Consider the following 27546-nt stretch of genomic DNA (forward strand, 5'->3'; position numbering starts at 1 on the left):
TTTATTGTAGCTGAGGATTTTAACAAGGCTAATCTGAAAACAAGGCTCCCCAAATTCTATCAGCATATCGATTGTGCTACCAGGGCTGGTAAAACCCTAGACCACTGTTTTTCTAACTTCCGTGACGCATATAAGGCCCTCCCCCACCCTCCCTTCGGAAAAGCTGACCACGACTCCATTTTGTTGCTACCAGCCTATAGACAGAAACTAAAACAGGAAGCACCCGTGCTCAGGTCTGTTCAACGCTGGTCCGACCAATCGGATTCCATGCTTCAAGATTGCGCTTCGATAACGTGGACTGGGATATGTTTAGCATTGCGGCAAACAACAACGCCGTTGTACCCACAGCATCTATTAAAACATTCCCCAACCAGACACCGTGGATTAATGGCAGCGTTCACGTGAAACTAAACACGTGAACCACTGCTTTCAATCAGGGCAAGGTGACCGGAAACATGACCGAATACAAACAGTGTAGCTATTCCCTCCGCAAGGCAATCAAACAAGCTAAGCGTCAGTATAGAGACAAAGTGGAGTCGCAATTCAACGGCTCAGACACGAGAGGTATGTGGCAGGGTCTACAGCCAATCACGGACTACAAAAGGAAAACCAGCCCCGTCGCGGATCACGATGCCTTGCTCCCAGACAGACTAAAAAACTTTTTTGCTCGCTTTAAGGACAATACAGTGCCACTGACACGGCCTGCTACCAAAACCTGCGGGCTATCCTTTATTGTAGCCAACGTGAGTAAAACATTTAAACGTGTTAACCCTCGCAAGGTTGCAGGCCCAGACGGAATCCCGGGCCGCGTCCTCAGAACATGCGCAGACCAGCTGACTGGTGTGTTTACAGACATATTCAATCAATCCTTATCCCAGTCTGCTGTTCCCACATGCTTCAAGAGGGCCACCATTGTTCCTGTTCCCAAGAAAGCTAAGGTAACTGAGCTAAATGTCTACCGCCCTGTAGCACTTATTTCCGTCATCATGAAGTGCTTTGAGAGACTAGTCAAGGACCATATCACCTCCACCCTACCTGACACCCTAGACTCACTCCAATTTGCTTACCGCCCCAATAGGTGTACAGACGACGCAATCGCCATCACACTGCACACTGCCTAACCCATCTGGACAAGAGGAATGAAGACCTATGTAAGAATGCTGTTCATCGATTACAGCTCAACATTTAACACCATAGTACCCTCCAAACTCGTCATTAAGCTTGAGACCCTGGGTCTCGACCCCGCCCTGTGCAACTGGGTCCTGGACTTCCTGACGGGCCGCCCCCAGGTGGTGAGGGTAGGTAACAACATCACCACTCCGCTGATCCTCAACACTGGGTCCCCACAAGGGTGGGTTCTCAGCCGTCTCCTGTAGTCCCTGTTCACACACGACTGCGTGGCCATGCATGCCTCCAACTCAATCATCAAGATTGCAGATGACACTACAGTTGTAGGCTTTATTACCAACAACGAGATGGCCTACAGGGAGGAGGTGAGGGTCCTCGGAGTGTGGTGTCAGGTAAATAACTTCACACTCAACGTCAACAAAATAAAGGAGATAATCGTGGACTTCAGGAAACAGCAGAGGGAGCAGCCCCCTATCTACATTGACGGGACAGTAGTGGAGAGGGTGGAGAGTTTTAAGTTCCTCGGTGTACACATCACGGACAAACTGAAATGGTCCACCCACACAGACAGCGTGGTGAACCTCAGGAGGCTGAAGAAATTCGGCTTGTCACCAAAAACACTCACAAACTTTTACAGATGCACCATCGAGAGCATCCTGTCGGGCTGTATCACCGCCTGGTACGGCAGCTGCTCCGCCCATGACCGGAAGGCTCTCCAGAGGGTAGTGAGGTCTGCACAACGCATCACCCGGTGCAAATTACCTGCCCTCCAGGACACCTACAGCACCCGATGTCACAGGAAGGCCAAAAATATCATCAAGGACAACAACCACCCGCGCCACTGCCTGTTCACCCCGCTATCATCCAGAAGGCGAGGTCAGTACAGGTGCATCAAAGTGGGGACCGAGAGACTGAAAAACAGCTTCTATCTCAAGGCCATCAGACTGTTAAACAGCCATCCCTAACATTGAGTGGCTGCTGCCAACATACTGACTCAACTCCAGCCACTTTAATAATGGAAAAATTGATGTAATCAATTTATCACTAGCCACTTTATATTATATAATGTTCTCATACCCTACATTACTCATCTCATATGTATATACTGTACTCTATACCATCTACTGCATCTTGCCTATGCCGTCTGGCCATCACTCATTCATATATTTTTATGTACATGTTCGTATTCATTCCTTTACACTTGTGTGTATACGGTAGTTGTTGGTGAAATTGTTAGGTTATATTACTTGTTAGATATTAGATATTAGATATTACTGCATTACTGTATGGTCGAAACTAGAAGCACAAGCATTTCGCTACCCACCTGCTAACCATGTGTATGTGATAAATACATTTGATTTGATTTGTTTCCTGCTAATTATCTGCATACTTTAGAAATGTCATCGTATTTCCATGCCACTCTAAGTTAGTGTCATTTAGATGAAACAATCAAATTAGCCACCGATGTGCAACTCATGTCTAGAGCACAAATAAATATAGACTGCAGCTATGGTGATACTAGCTAACTCATGTCTAGAGCACAAATAAATATAGACTGCAGCTATGGTGGTACTAGTTAACCCATGTCTAGAGCACAAATAAATATAGACTGCAGCTATGGTGGTACTAGCTAACTCATGTCTAGAGCACAAATAAATAAAGACTGCAGCTATGGTGGTACTAGCTAACCCATGTCTAGAGCACAAATAAATATAGACTGCAGCTATGGTGGTACTAGCTAACTCATGTCTAGAGCACAAATAAATATAGACTGCAGCTATGGTGGTACTAGCTAACCCATGTCTAGAGCACAAATACATATCGAATACAGCTATGGTGGTACTAGCTAACCCATGTCTAGAGCACAAATACATATCGAATACAGCTATGGTGGTACTAGCTAACCCATGTCTAGAGCACAAATAAATATAGACTGCAGCTATGGTGGTACTAGCTAACCCATGTCTAGAGCACAAATACATATTGAATACAGCTATGGTGGTACTAGCTAACCCATGTCTAGAGCACACATACATATTGAATACAGCTATGGTGGTACTAGCTAACCCATGTCTAGAGCACAAATAAATATAGACTGCAGCTATGGTGGTACTAGCTAACCCATGTCTAGAGCACAAATAAATATAGACTGCAGCTATGGTGGTAATAGCTAACCCATGTCTAGAGCACAAATAAATATAGACTGCAGCTATGGTGGTACTAGCTAACCCATGTCTAGAGCACAAATAAATATAGACTGCAGCTATGGTGGTACTAGCTAACTCATGTCTAGAGCACAAATACATATCGAATACAGCTATGGTGGTACTAGCTAACCCATGTCTAGAGCACAAATACATATAGAATACAGCTATGGTGGTACTAGCTAACTCATGTCTAGAGCACAAATAAATATAGAATACAGCTATGGTGGTACTAGCTAACCCATGTCTAGAGCACAAATACATATAGAATAAAGCTATGGTGGTACTAGCTAACTCATGTCTAGAGCACAAATAAATATAGAATACAGCTATGGTGGTACTAGCTAACCCATGTCTAGAGCACAAATACATATAGAATACAGCTATGGTGGTACTAGCTAACCCATGTCTAGAGCACAAATAAATATAGAATACAGCTATGGTGGTACTAGCTAACCCATGTCTAGAGCACAAATAAATATAGAATACAGCTATGGTGGTACTAGCTAACCCATGTCTAGAGCACAAATAAATATAGAATACAGCTATGGTGGTACTAGCTAACCCATGTCTAGAGCACAAATAAATATAGACTGCAGCTATGGTGGTACTAGCTAACCCATGTCTAGAGCACAAATAAATATAGACTGCAGCTATGGTGGTACTAGCTAACCCATGTATAGAGCACAAATAAATATAGACTGCAGCTATGGTGGTACTAGCTAACCCATGTCTAGAGCACAAATACATATAGACTGCAGCTATGGTGGTACTAGCTAACTCATGTCTAGAGCACAAATACATATAGAATACAGCTATGGTGGTACTAGCTAACTCATGTCTAGAGCACAAATAAATATAGAATACAGCTATGGTGGTACTAGCTAACCCATGTCTAGAGCACAAATAAATATAGAATACAGCTATGGTGGTACTAGCTAACCCATGTCTAGAGCACAAATAAATATAGAATACAGCTATGGTGGTACTAGCTAACCCATGTCTAGAGCACAAATAAATATAGACTGCAGCTATGGTGGTACTAGCTAACCCATGTATAGAGCACAAATAAATATAGACTGCAGCTATGGTGGTACTAGCTAACCCATGTCTAGAGCACAAATACATATAGACTGCAGCTATGGTGGTACTAGCTAACTCATGTCTAGAGCACAAATAAATATAGAATACAGCTATGGTGGTACTAGCTAACCCATGTCTAGAGCACAAATACATATAGAATAAAGCTATGGTGGTACTAGCTAACTCATGTCTAGAGCACAAATAAATATAGAATACAGCTATGGTGGTACTAGCTAACCCATGTCTAGAGCACAAATACATATAGAATACAGCTATGGTGGTACTAGCTAACCCATGTCTAGAGCACAAATAAATATAGAATACAGCTATGGTGGTACTAGCTAACCCATGTCTAGAGCACAAATAAATATAGAATACAGCTATGGTGGTACTAGCTAACCCATGTCTAGAGCACAAATAAATATAGAATACAGCTATGGTGGTACTAGCTAACCCATGTCTAGAGCACAAATAAATATAGACTGCAGCTATGGTGGTACTAGCTAACCCATGTCTAGAGCACAAATAAATATAGACTGCAGCTATGGTGGTACTAGCTAACCCATGTATAGAGCACAAATAAATATAGACTGCAGCTATGGTGGTACTAGCTAACCCATGTCTAGAGCACAAATACATATAGACTGCAGCTATGGTGGTACTAGCTAACTCATGTCTAGAGCACAAATAAATATAGACTGCAGCTATGGTGGTACTAGCTAACCCATGTCTAGAGCACAAATACATATAGACTGCAGCTATGGTGGTACTAGCTAACTCATGTCTAGAGCACAAATACATATAGAATACAGCTATGGTGGTACTAGCTAACTCATGTCTAGAGCACAAATAAATATAGAATACAGCTATGGTGGTACTAGCTAACCCATGTCTAGAGCACAAATACATATAGAATAAAGCTATGGTGGTACTAGCTAACTCATGTCTAGAGCACAAATAAATATAGAATACAGCTATGGTGGTACTAGCTAACCCATGTCTAGAGCACAAATACATATAGAATACAGCTATGGTGGTACTAGCTAACCCATGTCTAGAGCACAAATAAATATAGAATACAGCTATGGTGGTACTAGCTAACCCATGTCTAGAGCACAAATAAATATAGAATACAGCTATGGTGGTACTAGCTAACCCATGTCTAGAGCACAAATAAATATAGAATACAGCTATGGTGGTACTAGCTAACCCATGTCTAGAGCACAAATAAATATAGACTGCAGCTATGGTGGTACTAGCTAACCCATGTCTAGAGCACAAATAAATATAGACTGCAGCTATGGTGGTACTAGCTAACCCATGTATAGAGCACAAATAAATATAGACTGCAGCTATGGTGGTACTAGCTAACCCATGTCTAGAGCACAAATACATATAGACTGCAGCTATGGTGGTACTAGCTAACTCATGTCTAGAGCACAAATACATATAGAATACAGCTATGGTGGTACTAGCTAACTCATGTCTAGAGCACAAATAAATATAGAATACAGCTATGGTGGTACTAGCTAACCCATGTCTAGAGCACAAATAAATATAGAATACAGCTATGGTGGTACTAGCTAACCCATGTCTAGAGCACAAATAAATATAGAATACAGCTATGGTGGTACTAGCTAACCCATGTCTAGAGCACAAATAAATATAGACTGCAGCTATGGTGGTACTAGCTAACCCATGTATAGAGCACAAATAAATATAGACTGCAGCTATGGTGGTACTAGCTAACCCATGTCTAGAGCACAAATACATATAGACTGCAGCTATGGTGGTACTAGCTAACTCATGTCTAGAGCACAAATAAATATAGAATACAGCTATGGTGGTACTAGCTAACCCATGTCTAGAGCACAAATACATATAGAATAAAGCTATGGTGGTACTAGCTAACTCATGTCTAGAGCACAAATAAATATAGAATACAGCTATGGTGGTACTAGCTAACCCATGTCTAGAGCACAAATACATATAGAATACAGCTATGGTGGTACTAGCTAACCCATGTCTAGAGCACAAATAAATATAGAATACAGCTATGGTGGTACTAGCTAACCCATGTCTAGAGCACAAATAAATATAGAATACAGCTATGGTGGTACTAGCTAACCCATGTCTAGAGCACAAATAAATATAGAATACAGCTATGGTGGTACTAGCTAACCCATGTCTAGAGCACAAATAAATATAGACTGCAGCTATGGTGGTACTAGCTAACCCATGTCTAGAGCACAAATAAATATAGACTGCAGCTATGGTGGTACTAGCTAACCCATGTATAGAGCACAAATAAATATAGACTGCAGCTATGGTGGTACTAGCTAACCCATGTCTAGAGCACAAATACATATAGACTGCAGCTATGGTGGTACTAGCTAACTCATGTCTAGAGCACAAATAAATATAGAATACAGCTATGGTGGTACTAGCTAACCCATGTCTAGAGCACAAATAAATATAGAATACAGCTATGGTGGTACTAGCTAACCCATGTCTAGAGCACAAATACATATAGAATACAGCTATGGTGGTACTAGCTAACCCATGTCTAGAGCACAAATAAATATAGAATACAGCTATGGTGGTACTAGCTAACCCATGTCTAGAGCACAAATAAATATAGAATACAGCTATGGTGGTACTAGCTAACCCATGTCTAGAGCACAAATAAATATAGAATACAGCTATGGTGGTACTAGCTAACCCATGTCTAGAGCACAAATAAATATAGACTGCAGCTATGGTGGTACTAGCTAACCCATGTCTAGAGCACAAATAAATATAGACTGCAGCTATGGTGGTACTAGCTAACCCATGTATAGAGCACAAATAAATATAGACTGCAGCTATGGTGGTACTAGCTAACCCATGTCTAGAGCACAAATACATATAGACTGCAGCTATGGTGGTACTAGCTAACTCATGTCTAGAGCACAAATAAATATAGAATACAGCTATGGTGGTACTAGCTAAGCCATGTCTAGAGCACAAATAAATATAGACTGCAGCTATGGTGGTACTAGCTAACCCATGTCTAGAGCACAAATAAATATAGAATACAGCTATGGTGGTACTAGCTAACCCATGTCTAGAGCACAAATAAATATAGACTGCAGCTATGGTGGTACTAGCTAACCCATGTCTAGAGCACAAATAAATATAGACTGCAGCTATGGTGGTACTAGCTAACCCATGTATAGAGCACAAATAAATATAGACTGCAGCTATGGTGGTACTAGCTAACCCATGTCTAGAGCACAAATACATATAGACTGCAGCTATGGTGGTACTAGCTAACCCATGTCTAGAGCACAAATAAATATAGACTGCAGCTATGGTGGTACTAGCTAACTCATGTCTAGAGCACAAATAAATATAGAATACAGCTATGGTGGTACTAGCTAACTCATGTCTAGAGCACAAATAAATATAGAATACAGCTATGGTGGTACTAGCTCACTCATGTTTAGAGCACAAATAAATATAGAATACAGCTATGGTGGTACTAGCTAACCCATGTCTAGAGCACAAATACATATATAATACAGCTATGGTGGTACTAGCTAACCCATGTCTAGAGCACAAATACATATAGAATACAGCTATGGTGGTAATAGCTAACCCATGTCTAGAGCACAAATACATATAGAATACAGCTATGGTGGTAATAGCTAACCCATGTCTAGAGCACAAATACATATAGAATACAGCTATGGTGGTACTAGCTAACCCATGTCTAGAGCACAAATAAATATAGAATACAGCTATGGTGGTACTAGCTAACCCATGTCTAGAGCACAAATAAATATAGACTGCAGCTATGGTGGTACTAGCTAACCCATGTCTAGAGCACAAATAAATATAGACTGCAGTTATGGTGGTACTAGCTAACCCATGTCTAGAGCACAAATAAATATAGACTGCAGCTATGGTGGTACTAGCTAACCCATGTCTAGAGCACAAATAAATATAGACTGCAGCTATGGTGGTACTAGCTAACTCATGTCTAGAGCACAAATAAATATACATGTCACAGTTGGTTGCATATTAAAAACAACGTCACCGGCCTGAATCTAACCCAATCTGGAGCCAGTTAGTCTACATCGGTAAAGCATAGTTAGCTTCCAAATGAGATTAAGTTATTTCTTAAACTATGTTTATAATTGAGGGATGATGACAATCGTTGACCCTGTTTTTCTGTTCGACAAAGTGCAGTCTGGGTGCCAGACTGATCCCCTGGTTATGAACGGATGTGAGACCTAGGAGCAAAGGTGGGTATCATAACATGTCCAGCAATGTGATTGCAGTGGTTTAGCAACCTCCAAAAATGATTTCATTCACTGTTCACTTGCTATTTTCACAGCTTGTCAGGCAAGACCTCAGAACAAAAGTGGGTCATGCGACACAAGTACCCTTGTGACACCTATTCCATTGTTGCCAGAGTCTCCCTTGACTCCTAATGAAAAAGACACGCCATCATGAGGCCTCTGATAGTGACCAGAGTTACTGCTCTGATTGCACAGACTGCTTCATCAACAATGACAAGTAAGGTGTGTTATGTGAAATGTGAAAAGTTGCATTAAAAAATACCCCCCCTTGATAAACTAGTAGGCTAATTCCCCAGCCAAGCAGATACAACTAGTAGACATTTTGGTTGTGAAGTGCATTAGCAAAAAGCTTTGTCCTTTCTTTAGAACAAAATGCTATTTACCACTTGGCTGTCTATTATATCCCCCTGTCACAGGCCCTCCCAGTCAACACCACCTCACAAGATTGCCTGCTGCAGTTGTTCGAGAGATGTCCAGTTTGCAGCCGAACATACAGCATAGAGAGGACCAGCATGGAGGCCCTCATCAGCATCATGTGGACATGCCCTCGCTGTGAACATTCCAATGAATGGAACAGTCATTGGATGTTGGCAAATATCCGGCCAGCAACCTTCACCTGCCAGCGGCAACAGCTTTCACAGGCTCATCATTTGTACAAATACAGAAGGTAACCCACTTCATTACTTTGATACATTTAACAGGTGATCTACGATGCTATGCCCATCAATGGGGCTCTGGCAAAGACCTCACCTCCAACCTCACCTCTTGCCTGCTCACCAAAGGTCATCGAATGGGAGAACAGAATAAGGTAGGTTTAGTCTGACTTGTTCAAACTTTAACATAGTATATGTTCGTGCATCAGAAATCACTTATCCCTAACTGCCTTTGGTAATAAAACAGGGACTGTGCGTGTGTGTTCACAGATGCATGAGATGCAGAGACACCTGAAACTCAACACATCCACTCAACACATCCACAATGAGCTGAATGCTAATAATACAGTACTGCACAAATGTCCAGTAATAGCAACACCCTTTTCATTCCATGTGTCCCTGATGAACTCTGCCTTAGCTTTGCCTATTTCTACAGATAGACTGGAGATGCTTTTGCCAGACTGCAGCCTCAGTCATTTGACGGGGAAACGTGACCTGTTCACACTTCAACATAGTACCTGTTTGTGGGTCAGATATTGTGTGTCACAGCCTCACAGTAGCAACATAACTTGGTGAACTACAAGATAATATATTTCAGGCATTCACAGCTTATATTTGTAAATGCATTTTGTCTTATTTTACTGTTAAATGAATCTTGCATTCTTATACATAGATGCCATTTTTTGTAAATTTGACATTTATCTCAAGTGGGCTTAAAGGGTACAGTAGCAGAAAAATCACTCCCTCTATACAGAATGTGAATGACAATACATATTCAATGAACATGAGCATAAATACATGGTCACATTTAAGTTGATTCAAACACACAAATACATATTGTGCATCTAGCCATGGTGCCTTTACCAAGATTATAAATAATGAGGAATAATTAGAAAGCTCTGTACTCTCTCCAAGACGTTTGGAGTGGACTGGTATTCGTTAATGCAGTCGTTAATGGTAGAATAATAAGATCAGGGTTGAGGGGTATTAGGGATTGAAGACCAACAAGCGGTGGATAAAAATGCAAACAAATGAGAGACAAGAAGATGACTATTGGGCGACTACTCATGCACTTTTGGGTGGGGACATTGTCATATTGTTGTCTTTCATTCATCCAGGTGATTCTTTTTTGGGGTCCACCTTTTTAATACAGTAGAGAGGGAGATGTGAAGCTGTCCTCAAATATAGTTTAGGAAGACATGTTGAACTAATTAAAAAGAATAGCAGTACAACAAATGTGAATCAGCTTTCAGATAACTCACTGAAAGATGTGTGTATTATGGTCTTTGTTGCATGTCTTTTTATCCACAGGAGGCCAGTGTGGGTGCAGGTTTGGGTTGTAAACCAAGCAATAACACACCTGATTCAATTAATCATGTCTTGATTGAAGTCTATGATTAGTTGAATCAGGTCTGTACTGGTCGGCAAAGAACAAAAGTCCACATTGATCTCTGTGGATACGATTGGACACGCCCCTGTTATGAGTGCTACTTACATGATGAATAGTAATGATCCGAATTAGGCCAGTATATGTTAGAAATGTTTCAACTTAGATTTTTTGTGGGCTTAATAGGTATATTTACATACTCAAAGCTTCCTTAGGCATCTCACCATACATCTGCCTGTAGTTACTGAACTCAACCTACAGGAGGTTTGTTTGTTGTGATTGAATGGGGGAAACAGCTGCGGGCAAAGTTTTGACAGGTGGGTGTTTCTTGGGTGTGTCCTTGCCAAGAAACACCCACATCAAACCACACCCCCAAGCTAACTCATGCTTGGCTTCTGTCATGGCCGCCAGCATTTCTTGAAGAGCAAGTCAAAAAACAAGGCCAAATCAAAGGGTGCAGTTCCCATTTAATTGTTGTTCAGAAATGATTTGATATTGAGATAAAATGGCTGCATTGGACCTTTCACTTCTTAAAAATATGAACTGCCCATGTTGGTGCTCATGGGTCCTTTTACATGGAAATGGCCAACATGAACACACAATCTCTTTTTCTGATATGGTGACAGTCGGCTCAGAAAGCTTGAGTTATGAAGTGTGTTCTACACCGAGATGGTGGACACTATGGTATACTGTGGACATTTTAGGATGACAGACAAGACACTAGTGGTGTGTGTGTGCATGCATATGTTTGTGTGAGAGAGAGAGAGAGAGAGAGAGAGAGAGAGAGAGAGAGAGAGAGAGAGAGAGAGACTGGACCACAAATGGAGGATACCTCAAACAACAGAGCTTGCTAATGAGCAGAACAGAGAACCATGGTGACTAATACAGATAGATAGGCTGAGGAGATGTCAAACCTCTCCTACTGTTCTTACTGTTTTCATTAACAAACGAGGGCTGGGCGATATATCATATTAATTTGATTAATTCAAATGCATGTTTTAGCGCAATGTTCCAAATGCCTGTGTCGCAAGAATCTAGGGTTTTATTTGTTTTATCGTTTTTATGAGCGTTCTGCGTCTTTTTGGTCTTGCCTCCTTCGCTCCTTCTGTGCTGTGCACCTTCCCAGACACCAAGCCCCCTCCCCTGCCACTCACAAAACAACAAGCAGTTTAAACTCACTATTTGCAACAGAATCTGTCATATGGACACCGAACTTACAGATATTAATTTCTAACCTTTTTATATCTCAACTCCCAAAATGTAGAACAGAGCAGGTCCTACTAAAACAAGAGCATCAATGACCATGATTGTGGAAAATGAATGCTCAGTTTCTGTCAGACCTGCATTGCGGTACAATGTACCGCTAGCAGAATTTTTGCCACAGACTGTTCTGTGCTAGCGTTCTAGTCTGTGTTTTATAAATGTGCAATGAGCATAAAAAGACGTATTTATATCAGGAATTGCGAACTCGTTCTCATTCTGAGAAATAAGCATCTTCTTATCCAGCTAGGCCACCTGATTTCAACATCTAAACTAAGTCAACAGGCTACACAGTTGGAGACGGACAAGAAGGTGTGTTCATAACAGTTCAACTGTTCTACCTTCTTAGCAAGCAAATAGATCCATTTGGCTAGACTTTAAATATAAAGATTAGCTGGCTACTCACTAGCTCGTGGGATTGTTAATGTTCTATAATGCCTGCTACAATAAGTGTGCCATTATTAGTGGATGTGCATTGTGCACGATTCTGTTTAAATGTGTAACAAAAAGGCATTTTCATAGACAGATTTGAAAGCCAGATCAGTGATTATTGCAAAAAAAAAGCATGTTAAACTAATTTGATGAATGAATAAATAAATGATTAGTGGGTCTTATAGTTGTGGAAAGTTGATATTTTTCCTAGGTATAATTTCACAGGCCTTGAATTCATTAGGTTATTCCTGACTGTTTGAAATGCAGTGTACAACGGAAAGTCTTGAGAATGTCTGAAGAGATACAATTGAGCACACAGGCTGTGGGGGATGTCCACCACCAAAACCACCTGAAATTGTGACTCGTTTCAGGAAACTAGGCGTATGTTGCGGGTCACTACTTCACAGGAGAGCCGTTTGAACGTAAACTTTCTCTTTTTTTCAGGTTGCGTGATCCTCCTAATGTTACGTGAAAAACACAACTAATGGGACGCAGATTTAAATGTATATCACACTCGCACAAATGTGACCAGTTATTTTTTGTATTTGCATTTCATTTCATTCACTAGCAAATGTGAGTGAACTGCTGGCACTTTAGAGCCCACTGAATGTCCATCTTATGTTCACTAACGTTAGCTTGAAATAATTAGTTTACCTTTCCACAACACATGGAGTCGAAAGGGATTTGTCCATGTGTTTATGTACAGTTGACAGTCGACAAACTCAGCATCACAACAAACAGGAGGAGGGGCAGACACGGGGTAGCTACGTTGAATAATGATGTATTAATCTCCATGTCCGTGTGTTGCAGCTCGAGAATCGGGATGTTAGATTTACTCAGTGGATTATTTTTTTTATTAAAATGTAAAAAATAAAAATTAAAAAAAATCTGCCCTATTCATTTCTGCGTACTTTTAACTCGGATCTCGTGCCTGCGTACATGGACAGAGAATTGCATAGTTGGTACGCAAAATGCGTACATGTTGGCAGGTCTGGAACATGCTTAGGCAGGGAAGAAGAAGAATTTCCATGCTTCAGTACATTAACTGTTTTCAAAAATGTAGACAGATCACCAGTAGTCAGATATAGAGCTTAGAAAGTAGCTTGATTTAGGGCAAGGGGATAACTAGTCAGTTGTCCAACTGAATGTATTCAACTGAAATGTGTCCTCTGCATTTAACCCAACCCAACCCAGGTCACCCAACCCTCTGAATCAGAGAGGTGTGGGGGGCTGCCTTAATCAACATCCACAGCACCCAGGGAACAGTGGGTTAACTGCCTTGCTCAGGGACAGAACAACAGATTTGACATTGTCAGCTGGGGGATTCAATCCAGCAACCTTTTGGTTATGGCCCAATGCTCTAACCACTAGGCTGTTAAAGCTGCAATATGTAGCTTTTTGGGTGACCTGACCAAATTGACATAGAAATGTGTGTTATAGATCTGTCACTCATATTGAAAGCAAGTCTAAGAAGCGGTAGATCTGTTCTATGTGCGCTATTTATATGCTTCCCGTTCTTAAGTCTTTTACCTTTGGTTTTGTACACCAGCTTCAAACAGCTGAAAATACAATATTTTTGGTTATGGAAAATATGTTTAGATGGTACAATCATTCTCTAAATGATTCTTGCTTTTATGTCACATAAACTGAACTATTAGAATTTTTGCAACCAGGAAATTTTTTGCATAGTTCATCTTCAAGGAAAGGCACCACAGGCTGAAAGGACATTTTTGCATCAACTTATCAATTCTGAGATTTTGGGGTATTTTGGTCCTTTAATATCAGTACTTTCAAAACGTTTACATAAAAATTACAAAAACTTGACTTGAATATACATTTTTTGTAATTTTCTATAGGATTGAGGTCAGGGCTTTGTGATGGCCACTCCAATACCTTGACTTTGTTGTCCTTAAGCCATTTTGCCACAACTTTGGAAGTATGCTTGGGGTCATTGTCCATTTGGAAGACCCATTTGCGACCAAGTTTTAACTTCCTGAATGATGTCTTGAGATGTTGCATCAATATTTTGTGAAGTGCACCAGTCCCTCCTGCAGCAAAGCACCCCAACAACATGATGGTGCCACCCCCGTTCTTCACAGTTGGGATGCTGTTCTTTGGCTTGCCAGCCTCCCCCTTTTTCCTCCAAACATGACGATGGTCATTATGGCCAAACAGTTCTATTTTTGTTTCATCAGACCAGAGGACATTTCTCCAAAAAGTACGATCTTTGTCCCAATGTGCAGTTGCAAACCGTAGTCTGGCTTTTTATGGCGGTTTTAGAGCAGTGGCTCCTTCCTTGCTGAGCGGCCTTTCAGGTTATGTCGATATAGGACTTGTTTTACTGTGTATATGGATACTTTTGTACCTGTTTCCTCCAGCATCTTCACAAGGTCCTTTGCTGTTGTTCTGGGATTGATTTGCACTTTTTTTTTCAAAAGTATATTCATATCTAGGAGACAGAGCGTGTCTCCTTCCTGAGCGGTATGATGACTGCGTGGTCCCATGGTGTTTATACTTGCGTACTATTGTTTGTACAGATGAACGTGTTACCTTCAGACGTTTGGAAATTGCTCCCAAGGATGAACCAGACTTGTGGAGGTCTAAAAAACAAATCTGAGGTCTTGGCTGATTTCTTTTGATTTTCCCAGGATGTCAAGCAAAGAGGCACTGAGTTTGAAGGTAGGCCTTGAAATAATACATCCACAGGTACACCTCCAATTGACTCAAATGATGTCAGTTAAACTATCAGAAGCTTCTAAAGCCATGACATAATTTTGGGGAATTTTCTAAGCTGTTTAAAAGCACAGTCAATTTAGTGTATGTAAACCTCTGACCCACTGGAATTGTGATACAGTGAATTATAAGTGAAATAATCTGTCTTTAAACAATAGTTGGGAAAGTGACTTGTGTCATGCACAAAGTAGATGTCCTAACCGACTTGCCAAAACTATAGTTTGTTAACAAGAAATCTGTGGGGTGGTTGAAAAACGAGTTTTAATGACTCCAACCTAAGTGTATGTAAACTTCCGACTTCAACTGTACTTCTCAGTTGTCTGAAAAACTACCAAACAATTACTAAGTCAGTTTTCCTAGCCTTGGCCCAGGCCTGGTTTCTCATCAGAATGACTTCTGATAGTTCTGTAGAGAACCAAAGATTCATTCTATTTTTGACTTTGAGACCTTTAAAAGGGGAATGTTTATCTTCCAGATAATGAGAAGTGTTCTATGGCCAATTCAGGGTCAGGAATGCAGGCGATAGTGGAAAGACAGAGTAGAACATGCCATTTAAAACCCTTAAGGATAAAACATTTTTAAGTTTCTCTTCAAGGGATAGTTCACACAAACTCCAAAATTACATATTTGTTTCCTACCCTGTATGCAGTCTATGGACAAGGAATGGCAGCAATCCATGCTTTGGTTAAGTTTCCCTGGCACTGTTTCCACATGCTAACGTTTTAGCATTTGTGGAACAAATCCTATTCAAGTCATAGTACCGATATTAGCCATTTTTGTGCATCTTGTCGTGTGTGTGTGTGTGTGTGTGTGTGTGTGTGTGTGTGTGTGTGTGTGTGTGACAACAGCAAACCAAGACGCACAGACTATATTCGGTAACACAATTTTAAGGGATCCTTAAAACAGTGTAATTACATATGTAATTACACTGTAACAAGTATTGTAATTAATTGTGATAATTCATAGTTACACTGAACTAATAACATGTAACTAGTGGTAATTGCAGTCTGCAATCAGAGGAGTAACAACGAATGCTTATTACTAGGGATGCAACTTACTAGGGATTCACTACTATTACTAGGGATTCACCGATAAGCATCGTTCCCCAGTTCAAATGTTTATGATGTGAGTGAATTAGTCTGTGGGAGCCCAAACTGATCCAAATGAAGCATTTGTCAGTAAGAAAACTTATTCAAATGTTATGAATCAAATGTTTTACTCATATTATTTATTTCTGCCTTAATCTGAAAATATTTCTAATCTGTTGTGACTGAATTGATGTGTCCTCTCCATCAGCCTATCAAACTTTTTTGTATGTAACTGCCTATGACATTGATCTACAAGTCAAATAACAACTGTGCGCACAGCACAGGAGACGCAGCTGCTCGCGCCAGCGAGAGGTAGGCCTACCCTATACCTGTTCTAATATTTGTCGGCTACATTTGCAAAATTGCAGATGTTTGTCAAATGGCTTTCGCAATATTAAATCATAGGCTTAATTAATTGAGGGACAACCAATGTAATTTACTGGGTTATTGTTACCAAACACGCTGTATAATACTGTGTTTTACCAGCACAGCTTTGAAGGCTACAGGAGTGGACAAAACTCACATCTTGCTGATTGCACATCGATTGCCAAGTTCACCGTACTAAATATTTTTGGTTGTTTTTGGTAGTTCTGTTTAAACAATCAGTGTATTTGTTCATTTCTACATGAACAGGATAAAGATGTAATTTCATAACAAGGGCAGCAATAATTTATGTGACACGCAAATGAGCAAAACCATTCGCTTTGCGATGGGGGTGAAATCCCAAAATGTGTCAATGAATTAGCTATGTATGACATTTTTTATGATAGATATTGACATATTACTAGCTCAAAACATTTTCATCTGCTATAATGACAAGTTAATCATTGGGTGATGAGGATTTCAGATTTTAAAAAGTGGGGGACATTAACATAAATCCCCCCCGATAGGTGCATTCAAATGTGTTGTTTTACAGGATCAGCTATAGTAGTACGGCGCCCCTGAAGCAAATTAGGGTTAAGTGCCTTGCTGAAGGGCACAACGTCTGATTTATCATCTTGTCGGCTCGGGTATTTGAACCAGCAATCTTTTGGTTACTGGCCCAAACCCAGCGTTTCCCAAACTGGGGACCTCAAGAAGGGTGAACTCATCATCAAGCTTTGATTATTTTAATCAGCTGTGTAGTGCCAGGGTAAATCAGCTGTGTAGTGCCAGGGTAAATCAGCTGTGTAGTGCCAGGGTAAATCAGCTGTGTAGTGCCAGGGTAAATCAGCTGTGTAGTGCCAGGGTAAATCAGCTGTGTAGTGTCAGGGTAAATCAGCTGTGTAGTGCCAGGGTAAATCAGCTGTGTAGTGCCAGGGTAAATCAGCTGTGTAGTGCCAGGGTAAATCAGCTGTGTAGTGCCAGGGTAAATCAGCTGTGTAGTGCCAGGGTAAATCAGCTGTGTAGTGCCAGGGTAAATCAGCTGTGTAGTGCCAGGTTAAATCAGCTGTGTAGTGCCAGGGTAAATCAGCTGTGTTGTGCCAGGGTAAATCAGCTGTGTAGTGCCAAGGTAAATCAGCTGTGTAGTGCCAGGGTAAATCAGCTGTGTAGTGCCAGGGTAAATCAGCTGTGTAGTGCCAGGGTAGATCAGCTGTGTAGTGTCAGGGTAAATCAGCTGTGTAGTGCCAGGGTAAATCAGCTGTGTAGTGCCAGGGTAAATCAGCTGTGTAGTGCCAGGGTAAATCAGCTGTGTAGTGCCAAGGTAAATCAGCTGTGTAGTGCCAGGGTAAAAACCAGAACGTGTGTCCCTTGGGGTTCCCAGGGTCAGTAAGTTTGGGAAACGCTGCTCTAACCGCTAGGCTTCCTGCTGCCCTATGGCTCAGCTCACACACACACACACACACACACACACACACACACACACACACACACACACACACACCGCCAATCAGCTCAGAGAAGTCAGCTCAATCAGTATTAGATATTAATTGAGAATGGAAAATGAATGTGTTCATTCAACAATTGTTAGTGCATCGATTCATTCCACAAATCAAATCGAATCGCTTAAAACTAAAAGTATCGTTCCTGTATCGTATCAGACGCCATTTAGATATATGCGTATCGAATTGTGCTTTGAAGGAGAGGAACATCTCAGTGTGCAAAGCTGTCATCAAGGCAAAGGGTAGCTATTTGAAGAATCTCAAATATAAAATATTTTGATTTGTTTAACACATTACATTTACATTTAAGTCATTTAGCAGACGCTCTTATCCAGAGCGACTTACAAATTGGTGCGTTCACCTTAAGACATCCAGTGGAACAGCCACTTTACAATAGTGCATCTAAATCTTTTAAGGGGAGGGGTGAGAAGGATTACTTTATCCTATCCTAGGTATTCCTGAAAGAGGTGGGGTTTCAGGTGTCTCCGGAAGGTGGTGATTGACTCCGCTGTCCTGGCGTCGTGAGGGAGTTTGTTCCACCATTGGGGGGCCAGAGCACTTTTTAACTTACTACATGATTCCTTATGTGTTATTTCATAGTTTTGATGTCTTCACTATTATTCTACAATGTAGAAAATAGTAAACATAAAGAAAAACCCTTGAATGAGGGTAAAACTTTTGACTGGGATTGTATATCTTTAAGCTTTCTTATATCTCTCAGATATACAGTGCCTTCAGAAAGTATTCACACCCCTTTACCTTTTCCACATTTTGTTGTGTTAGTCTGAATAAAAAATATATATATTTTATGTCACTGTTCTACACACATAATGTATTTTCGAAAAGCTGAAATGTCTTGAGTCAATAATTATTCAACCCTTTTGTTATTGCAAGACGAAATAAGTTCAGTAGTAAAAATGTGCTTAACAAATCACATAGTAAGTTGCATGGAATCATTATAGTGGTTTACCCCAAAAAATGTATGACTACTCCATCTCTGTACCCCACACATACAATTATTTGTAAGGTCCCTCAATCGCCTAGTTAAATAAAGGTTAAATAAAACATTTAAATATTGAGTACTGAATTTCAAGCAGAGATTCAACCACAAAGACCAGGGAGGTTTTCCAATGCTTAGCAAATAAGGGCACCGATTGGTAGAAAAAAGCAGACACTGAATATCCCTTTCAGCATAGTGAAGTTATTAATTAGGCTTTGGATGGTCCTTCCTAACTCAGTTGCCGAAACTCCCGGAGAAACTGCTCAGGGATTTCACCATGAAGCCAATGGTGATTTTAAAACAGCTACAGTGTTAAATGGTTATGATATGAGAAAACTGAGGATGAATCAACATTGTAGTAACTCCACAATACTAACCTAAATGACAGAGTGAAAAGAAAGAAGCCTGTACAGAATAAAATATATTCCAAAACATGCATCCTGTTTGCAACAAGACACTTAAGTAATACTGCAAATAATTTGGCTAACAAATTCACTTTTTGTCCTGAATACAAAGCGTATTCTTTAGGGAGTTCTTCCAACAGACACTGGGAGATGAATTAACCTTTCAGCAGGACATTAACCTAAAACACAAGGCCAATTCTACACTGAAGTTGCTTACCAAGACAACATTGAATGTTCTTGAGTCGCCTAATTACAGTTTTGACTTAAATCAGCTTGAAAATCTATGGCAAGACTTGAAAATGGTTTTCTAGCAATAATCAACTACCAACTTGATTGAGCTTGAATAATAAATAAAAGAATAATGGGCAAATATTGTATATATCCAGGAGTGCAAAGCTCTTAGAGACTTAAATGATGACCAATCTGGCTCTGCGCATATGCGTCCGCATGCGCATGTTGATTTTGTCTATCCCCACTAGACACTTCATGACACACAGGTTAAAATACCAAAACCAACTGTGTACTATATTCATTTGGGGAGAGGTTGTTAACACATTTGAAACATTCATGGACATTTAGCTTGCTGTTGCTAGCTAATTTGTCCTGGGAGATAAAGATTTGGTTACTTTACCTGAAATCTATTTGCTTGATGTTTGTAGAATTTTGACCCATTTTGAGTCACACAAAATTGTGTTCTCTCTACTCTGACAATAAATCCACAGATAAAAGGGGAAACCTAATTAGCTTTTAGTTAGTTATTTTTAATTTATTTTTAATAGGGGGTAAATCAGCTTTAATATTGCAGATAGATTGTGGCTTCTATCAATGTAATTGTCTGCATTATTTCCAATCCCCATATCTTTTTTTGTAAAAATATACACTACCGTTCAAAAGTTTGGGGCCACTTAGAAATGTTCTTGTTTTTAAAAGAAAAGGACATTTTTTGGTCAAATTAAAAAAAACTCAAATTGATCAGAAATACAGTGTAGACATTGTTAATGTTGTAAATGACTATTGTACAGTGGTTCCTCCTTTAGAAGTTGCGTCATACTGGGGCACACCTTGCGTGCTGCCACAGCATTCTGTGGCATGTCATTTAATTCTCAGCGATTTTTCTGTTACTGTTATTGGTAGTTTGACTAGCATATTTGAGTAGCATTTGATAGTATTCCATATTGGCATTACCAGATAATTTAAAATCTTTTTTTGTAATAACATAGTATATTGGATTGATTTGAAGAAATTTGGCTTAATTAATTTGATTAATATTATGGTGTTTCTATGGCGCTGTGCAACGTGAAGTTGGGAGTAGGCTACAGGATTGGAGGATTCTAAATTGTTTGCCTTCATTAGACAACTTTGTTCCAATATTTCTGTAAATCAGTGATATTTATTCCCATAGTAATTTGTTATGGGTCCATAACTAAATCTACATCTGCATTTTGAAAGAGTATTTTTTATAATTATTTTATTAACAAAATGTGTTTATTTGTTTGATAGGCTACTTTCTAAAATACATACTGAAGAAACAAGGGAAAGTGCAAGTGGGAGACCAGCATTCAAATCCCTGTTGGGGAGGAAGAAGTAGGCTGTCCCCGTAAATAAGAATGTGTTCTTAACTGGTTCCATATGTGTTATTTTATAGTTGTGATGCCTTCACTATTATTCTACAATGTAGAAAATAGTAAAAATAAAGAAAAATTCTGGAATGAGTAGGTGTGTCCAAACTTTTGACTGGTACTTGCTTAATTAATTTGAGGATTCTAAATTGTTTGCCTTCATTAGGCATTACTCAACACTAGTGAGACTCATTTCGCCTATGGTAGGCCTACAGTATATCGAAACATTCTTTTGTTAATGACGTGACTCTGTCAATAATTACATTTAGAGGATTGGAGGACTCTAAATGAACATCTAAGGGGCATTTTCCGTTAGATATTCTCACAGATCCTAAGCAGGTTTTATATAATTCTAAATGAATTAATAATAATAATCACTTTGTTTAAAAAGTAACAATATTTTGGAGATTTCGTTTTTCATTTAACTTAGAGCGAGAAAAAGGCAAAAATGCAGACATCACCTCCTTATATTCAGTCAACACATATCTCAAGAATATCATGGCATATTTCAACAAGTAATTCGTTATGGATCCATAACTAAATAAACATCAGAATTTTGAAATAGTAGTTTTAGATATTTTATTAACAAAACATAGCATACAGTACATACTGTAGTAAACATGGGAAAGTCCTTACATAAGGGAGAGCAGGCCATGTCCAGACTTTCTCTGTGAACTCAAGTGCTCATTAACTCTGTCTTTAATGCTTTTTCGGGTTGCATCAGTCATGGCTGGAAACTTCTGAGACACAGTATTAATGATGAACACCCAGAGGTTCACTGGTAAGCCACATTTGCCTCGGGATCCATCCCAGTTTGTATTCTGTGCCCACTTTTGGTATCTCTCTTCGGTTACACATCTCCACCTGACTCTCTGCTAATGAGGAGTGACTCTCCTCCAATACCACCTGGCTCTGGACCTTCTGCTGGGCTCCCTTCAATGACTCGATCTCGGTCTTCAAAGTTTGAATCTCACCCATGAGCACCTTCATCAGATGAGCAGAATGGTACCGCCCTGAGCCCCCATCGATTACAGTGGCCTATGATAGAAACGGTAGATCAATTAAGAATTAAAAGTGACTCCAACACACAAATGCTGCCTACACATTTTAAGAATCTAGCTTAACTAACTGCTTTCTCGGCTACCATGTGTTTTTTCGGTGTGGCCCGTTGTCCAGCCCTTAGTAAACTGATCTCCACGGATGGTTGTCGGCATGGTTGTAAGCACTGCAAAAACACATTCATGTTTTTAGTACACAATTATCGATTTTATTATACAGTACGCCTACACATTGATAGGCTATATACCTTCTCTTTTTTATATAAAATGCTCTGAAACCAAAATACCTTTAGTTTTGGTGATCCTCTCAGCTCCAGCTCATTTTCAAGTCCTCTGGTGGTTACAGTCCTAGCCCTGGAATGGGTAGCACCATAGAAAGAGGCTGGTGGTTACAGTCCTAACCCTGGAACGGGTAGCACCATAGAAAGAAGCTGGTGGTTACAGTCCTAACCCTGGAACGGGTAGCACCATAGAAAGAAGCTGGTGGTTACAGTCCTAACCCTGGAACGGGTAGCACCATAGAAAGAAGCTGGTGATTACAGTCCTAACCCTGGAACAGGTAGCACCATAGAAAGAAGCTGGTTTTTACAGTCCTAACCCTGGAACGGGTAGCACCATAGAAAGAAGCTGGTGGTTACAGTCCTAATCCTGGAACGGGGGGCACCATAGAAATAAGCTGGTGGTTACAGTTCTAACCCTGGGACGGGTAGCACCATAGAAAGAAGCTGGTGGTTACAGTCCTAACCCTGGAACAGGTAGCACCATAGAAAGAAGCTGGTGGTTACAGTCCTAACCCTGGAACAGGTAGCACCATAGAAAGAAGCTGGTGGTTACAGTCCTAACCCTGGGATGGGTAGCACCATAGAAAGAAGCTGGTGGTTACAGTCCTAACCCTGGAACGGGTAGCACCATAGAAAGAAGCTGGTGGTTACAGTCCTAACCCTGGAACGGGTAGCACCATAAAATAAGCTGGTGGTTACAGTCCTAACCCTGGAACGGGTAGCACCATAGAAAGAAGCTGGTGGTTACAGTCCTAACCCTGGAACGGGTAGCACCATAGAAATAAGCTGGTGGTTACAGTTCTAACCCTGGGACGGGTAGCACCATAGAAAGAAGCTGGTGGTTACAGTCCTAACCCTGGAACGGGTAGCACCATAGAAAGAAGCTGGTGGTTACAGTCCTAACCCTGGAACGGGTAGCACCATAGAAAGAAGCTGGTGGTTACAGTCCTAACCCTGGGATGGGTAGCACCATAGAAAGAAGCTGGTGGTTACAGTCCTAACCCTGGAACGGGTAGCACCATAGAAAGAAGCTGGTGGTTACAGTCCTAACCCTGGAACGGGTAGCACCATAAAATAAGCTGGTGGTTACAGTCCTAACCCTGGAACGGGTAGCACCATAGAAAGAAGCTGGTGGTTACAGTCCTAACCCTGGAACGGGTAGCACCATAGAAATAAGCTGGTGGTTACAGTTCTAACCCTGGGACGGGTAGCACCATAGAAAGAAGCTGGTGGTTACAGTCCTAACCCTGGAACGGGTAGCACCATAGAAAGAAGCTGGTGGTTACAGTCCTAACCCTGGAACGGGTAGCACCATAGAAAGAAGCTGGTGGTTACAGTCCTAACCCTGGAACGGGTAGCACCATAGAAAGAAGCTGGCTTGATGAAAACGATGTCCATTCCGTTTGTTCTCTTTAGTCTCAATGTGATTTTTACATTTTTATTAACAACCCGTTTTGGAATAGTAACTGTTTTTAGGGTGTAGTTTTGGGCGGGGTGAGGAAAGGCATGACTTTCAGGTTACAATAGGCTATAAGTATACAGCAGATTGCAGACAGCCATTGAGCAATTTGCTCAAAGATAAACTGGTCAAGGCCATCAAGATGTTTTGACTAGAGAAATTGACAATACAACAATACAACAAATACATTGATCATCTCAGTAAGGTTTTACCTGTGGTCGTGGAGCTGGGTGGAAGTGCGACTAAAATTTAGTTTATATAAACATCCGCATTTCAATGTCTTTTTCTCATTATTTTATTTTATTAACAAAAGCATAAAGATGTTGCTGAATAAATACTGTACTGCTGCTTTGAGTTAGAAATGTAACACTTTAGAGTACTTAAGCATCGAATACTTTGCAAGTTGGGGGATTTTTCCCAACAGTAGCCGGGTTATAAAAAGTCTATTGTCCTGCTAATAGGAAACATTTGCATGATGGGCTACACCTGCTACAGTTGTGAAAAACAAGTGTTTGAAAACCTGTTTTCAAAATGCCTCCAGTTGTCCATCACTACTGTAAATAAAAACACAGCATCTTGTTTACATCTTGTTTACATTCTGTATTGTGTCACACATAATTGGCCTTTCCAATTACTTTTAGAGTTTGGGATTTACAAATGTGCGCTTTTAATTATTAGTTACATTGTTTAGATCTAACGTGCAGACTTTTTTTCTTTAAATGATTGTTTTATGTAGCATGCTCCAATTCTGACCAGTTGCAGTTGTAAGTTGTCCTAATAAAGCCTCATAGCCTGCCTCAGCCAGTTAAGTTCATTTATATAGGTCTAGGCCCCGAAGAAATAGACTCCAATTAAGCCCTCTTATTGTTCGTAAAGTCAAATTAAAATGAAGATTATTGTTGAAATTAATTTCTCAACTGGTGTAGGTTTTCTCCATCTGTTGGTGTGCAACACTTGCATAACAATTTAGCTATATTTTCAGCACCAGCCTACCCCAGCACCAGCAGACCCCGGCCAAACCTGCTGGCCAATTGTGCGCCGCCCTATGGCACTCCCAATTACGGTCGGATGTGATACAGCCTGAACTCAGACAAATAGCCTGGATTGTTACTCCTATCTCATTCCTCGCTCTCTTTTCCACGCGTCATTCAGCACGCTTGTGGGCGTGCTGGCAGGATGTACTGTTTTTTATTCTGTATATGAATTACAAAATAATGTTTCTAGTCTATTGCATAGCTACAATGTGTAATCATTGATGTCCCAGGAGCAGGAGTGGTAAACACTGTTGAAGTGTATAATTGTAATACAAACTGTACATGCAGACACAGCATTCTTCACAGAATGGCGTTTGATACACCTGGTTTTGGATATGACAGAAGAAAAACGTGCAAAATAGCGATTTTCGTAAATTAACTTTATGACCAAAAAATATGCACAATTCATTTGTTTCTACATTAACTAACATATTCCTCACAATTGTATATTTTTTTGCTTGACTCGTTATGATGTTATAACTACTTACATTTGCCTCCCCGTAATGTTTTGTCAGCCATCTTTGCTGAAAAAAGTCACCATGGCTCCGTGTCAAATTCGTCATTGGAACCACTCGATATGATTGGTCATATAAAAACCTTGGGACCCAAATGCGTAATGAGTGCTCTAACTCCCCCTTGTGGTGGTCTGGAGCAATGAAGCCGTGACGCTGGGTACCTCTAATTCCTGCGGTGTTCGCAACTTTTGTAGGAGGAACCACTGTAGCTGGAAACGGCTGATTTTTAATGGAATATCTACAATTGCCAAGAAACTGAAGATCTCGTACAATGCTGTGTACTACTCCCTTCACAGAACAGCACAAACTGGCTCTAACCAGAATAGAGAGAGGAGTGGGAGGCCCCAGTGCACATCTAATCAAGAGGACAAGTACGTTAGTGTGTCTAGTTTGAGAAACAACAAGTCCTCAACTGGTAGCTTCATTAAATAGTACCTGCAAAACACCAGTCTCAACGTCAACAGTGAAGAGGCGACTCCGGGATACTGGCCTTCTAGGCAGAGTTCCTCTGTCCAGTGTCTGTGTTCTTTTGCCCATCTTAATATTTTATTTTATTGGCCAGTCTGAGATATGGCTTTTTCTTTGCAACGCTGCCTAGAAGGCCAGCATCCTGGAGTCGCCTCTTCACTGTTGACGTAGAGACAGTTTTTTTGCGGGTACCATTTAATGAGAACACAGACACTGGACAAAGGAACTCTGCCTAGAAGGCCAGCATCCACTTGCAAATTTAAGGAAAGTTGGTGGGTGCACAGTGCACTGTTCGGATGCTGAATTATTTTGGATGAATGTGCGAAAGTAACCTTTTTTTAAAGTGATTTGCTTGACAATCAACATGTGTTCATGGCACACTAAAAGTGAATAGATTTTTTACAATTAAAGCATGTAAAGACATGAGACGAGCTGGGGGGGTTGCTTGCATGCTGGCTGTGTGGGAGTGCTTGAGGCGCTTGCTGAGGCAACAAGTCGGGCGAGAGGCAGCGCTGCATGGCACTGGCTGTATTATGCCAGCAGCGAATTTTGTAAGTGATGGTTTTATTCTTTCAAGTAAAAACTACCTATATTCAGTGGCTAAAGCCCTACAATCGCAATAAAAATATTGCTAAATACCAGTAAATTGAAAATGTGTCCTATCTATCTTTCTGTGCAGCTGGCTAGCAGGTAGCTCACTCAGTCTATTCTGTGCCTAGGCTAATTATTTTCTGCAGTTTATTCTTCCATCACTATAGCAACTCATCAACACCAAAAATAACCCTACAATGTAACCTAACCAAAGAGGTTCTTCTCCAGCGAGGGATTTTTGTATGGAGGTCAATGAGAGTATCAAATTTGGTTAACAAAAAATGTAATGGCTTATTTGTTACGTGTGGCTTATTTGATAGAATAAATGTTTCGTAATGATTAGGTTGTTACGAGTGTACTGATATAAATAGGACACGTGACATCCCGGCAACTTTGAGAAAAAAACACTTTATATTAGAGTTGTGCCTGGTCGTCACTTTACCACAGCCACAAAGTCATAAACCGTGCCTATTTCTAGAATTTCTCTTCTTAAAATGTGATTTTAAACCTAACCCTAAACTTTTCTTTATTTTTGTATACGTTTTTATATGACCATAACCTTAACCACACTGCTACCTTATACCAAACCCTAACTTTAAATTAAAACCCTCAAATAATTTTTACGACATAGCTAACGTTGTGGCTGGGGTAACTACTGCACCAGTTGTTCAAGCGCATATCTACCCTCTCATTGGTTAGGACAGACCTACCTGATCTTGCCTCCTCCCGACTGCCTCCATTTTTTAAAAACATTTATTTTTATTGTCACAGCGGCCACTAGAGTATCTGATCAATACCATGGATAATCTGTGACCCAAATCAGGTGTAGGCCTACTTTAAAAGTAATCTATGCTATTAGACTAGTAGCCTTCTGTGTTACAGTTCAGACTTAGTGAGAAAAGTTAGGCTGTGTGTGTCAGTGTTAGGCTTTGTGTGTGTGT

At 40.4% G+C, this 27546-nt stretch overlaps 1 protein-coding gene and 1 long non-coding RNA gene across 3 annotated transcripts in view; both read right to left on the reverse strand.

Annotated features, from left to right (window-relative positions):
* Positions 1-27546, reverse strand: part of LOC115109371 (guanine nucleotide-binding protein G(o) subunit alpha-like) — a 196067-nt gene that overhangs the window by 154546 nt on the left and 13975 nt on the right. The window lies entirely within an intron of this gene.
* On the reverse strand, positions 21765-27532 carry LOC135564519 (uncharacterized). Its single transcript, XR_010461104.1, has 3 exons — positions 22545-27532; positions 22344-22424; positions 21765-22237 (listed from the first exon to the last, which is right to left on the reverse strand). It is a non-coding gene; the product is annotated as an uncharacterized LOC135564519 (long non-coding RNA).

This window comes from Oncorhynchus nerka, linkage group LG25 (genome assembly GCF_034236695.1).
Source record: "Oncorhynchus nerka isolate Pitt River linkage group LG25, Oner_Uvic_2.0, whole genome shotgun sequence".
NCBI classification, from domain to species: Eukaryota; Metazoa; Chordata; class Actinopteri; order Salmoniformes; family Salmonidae; genus Oncorhynchus; species Oncorhynchus nerka.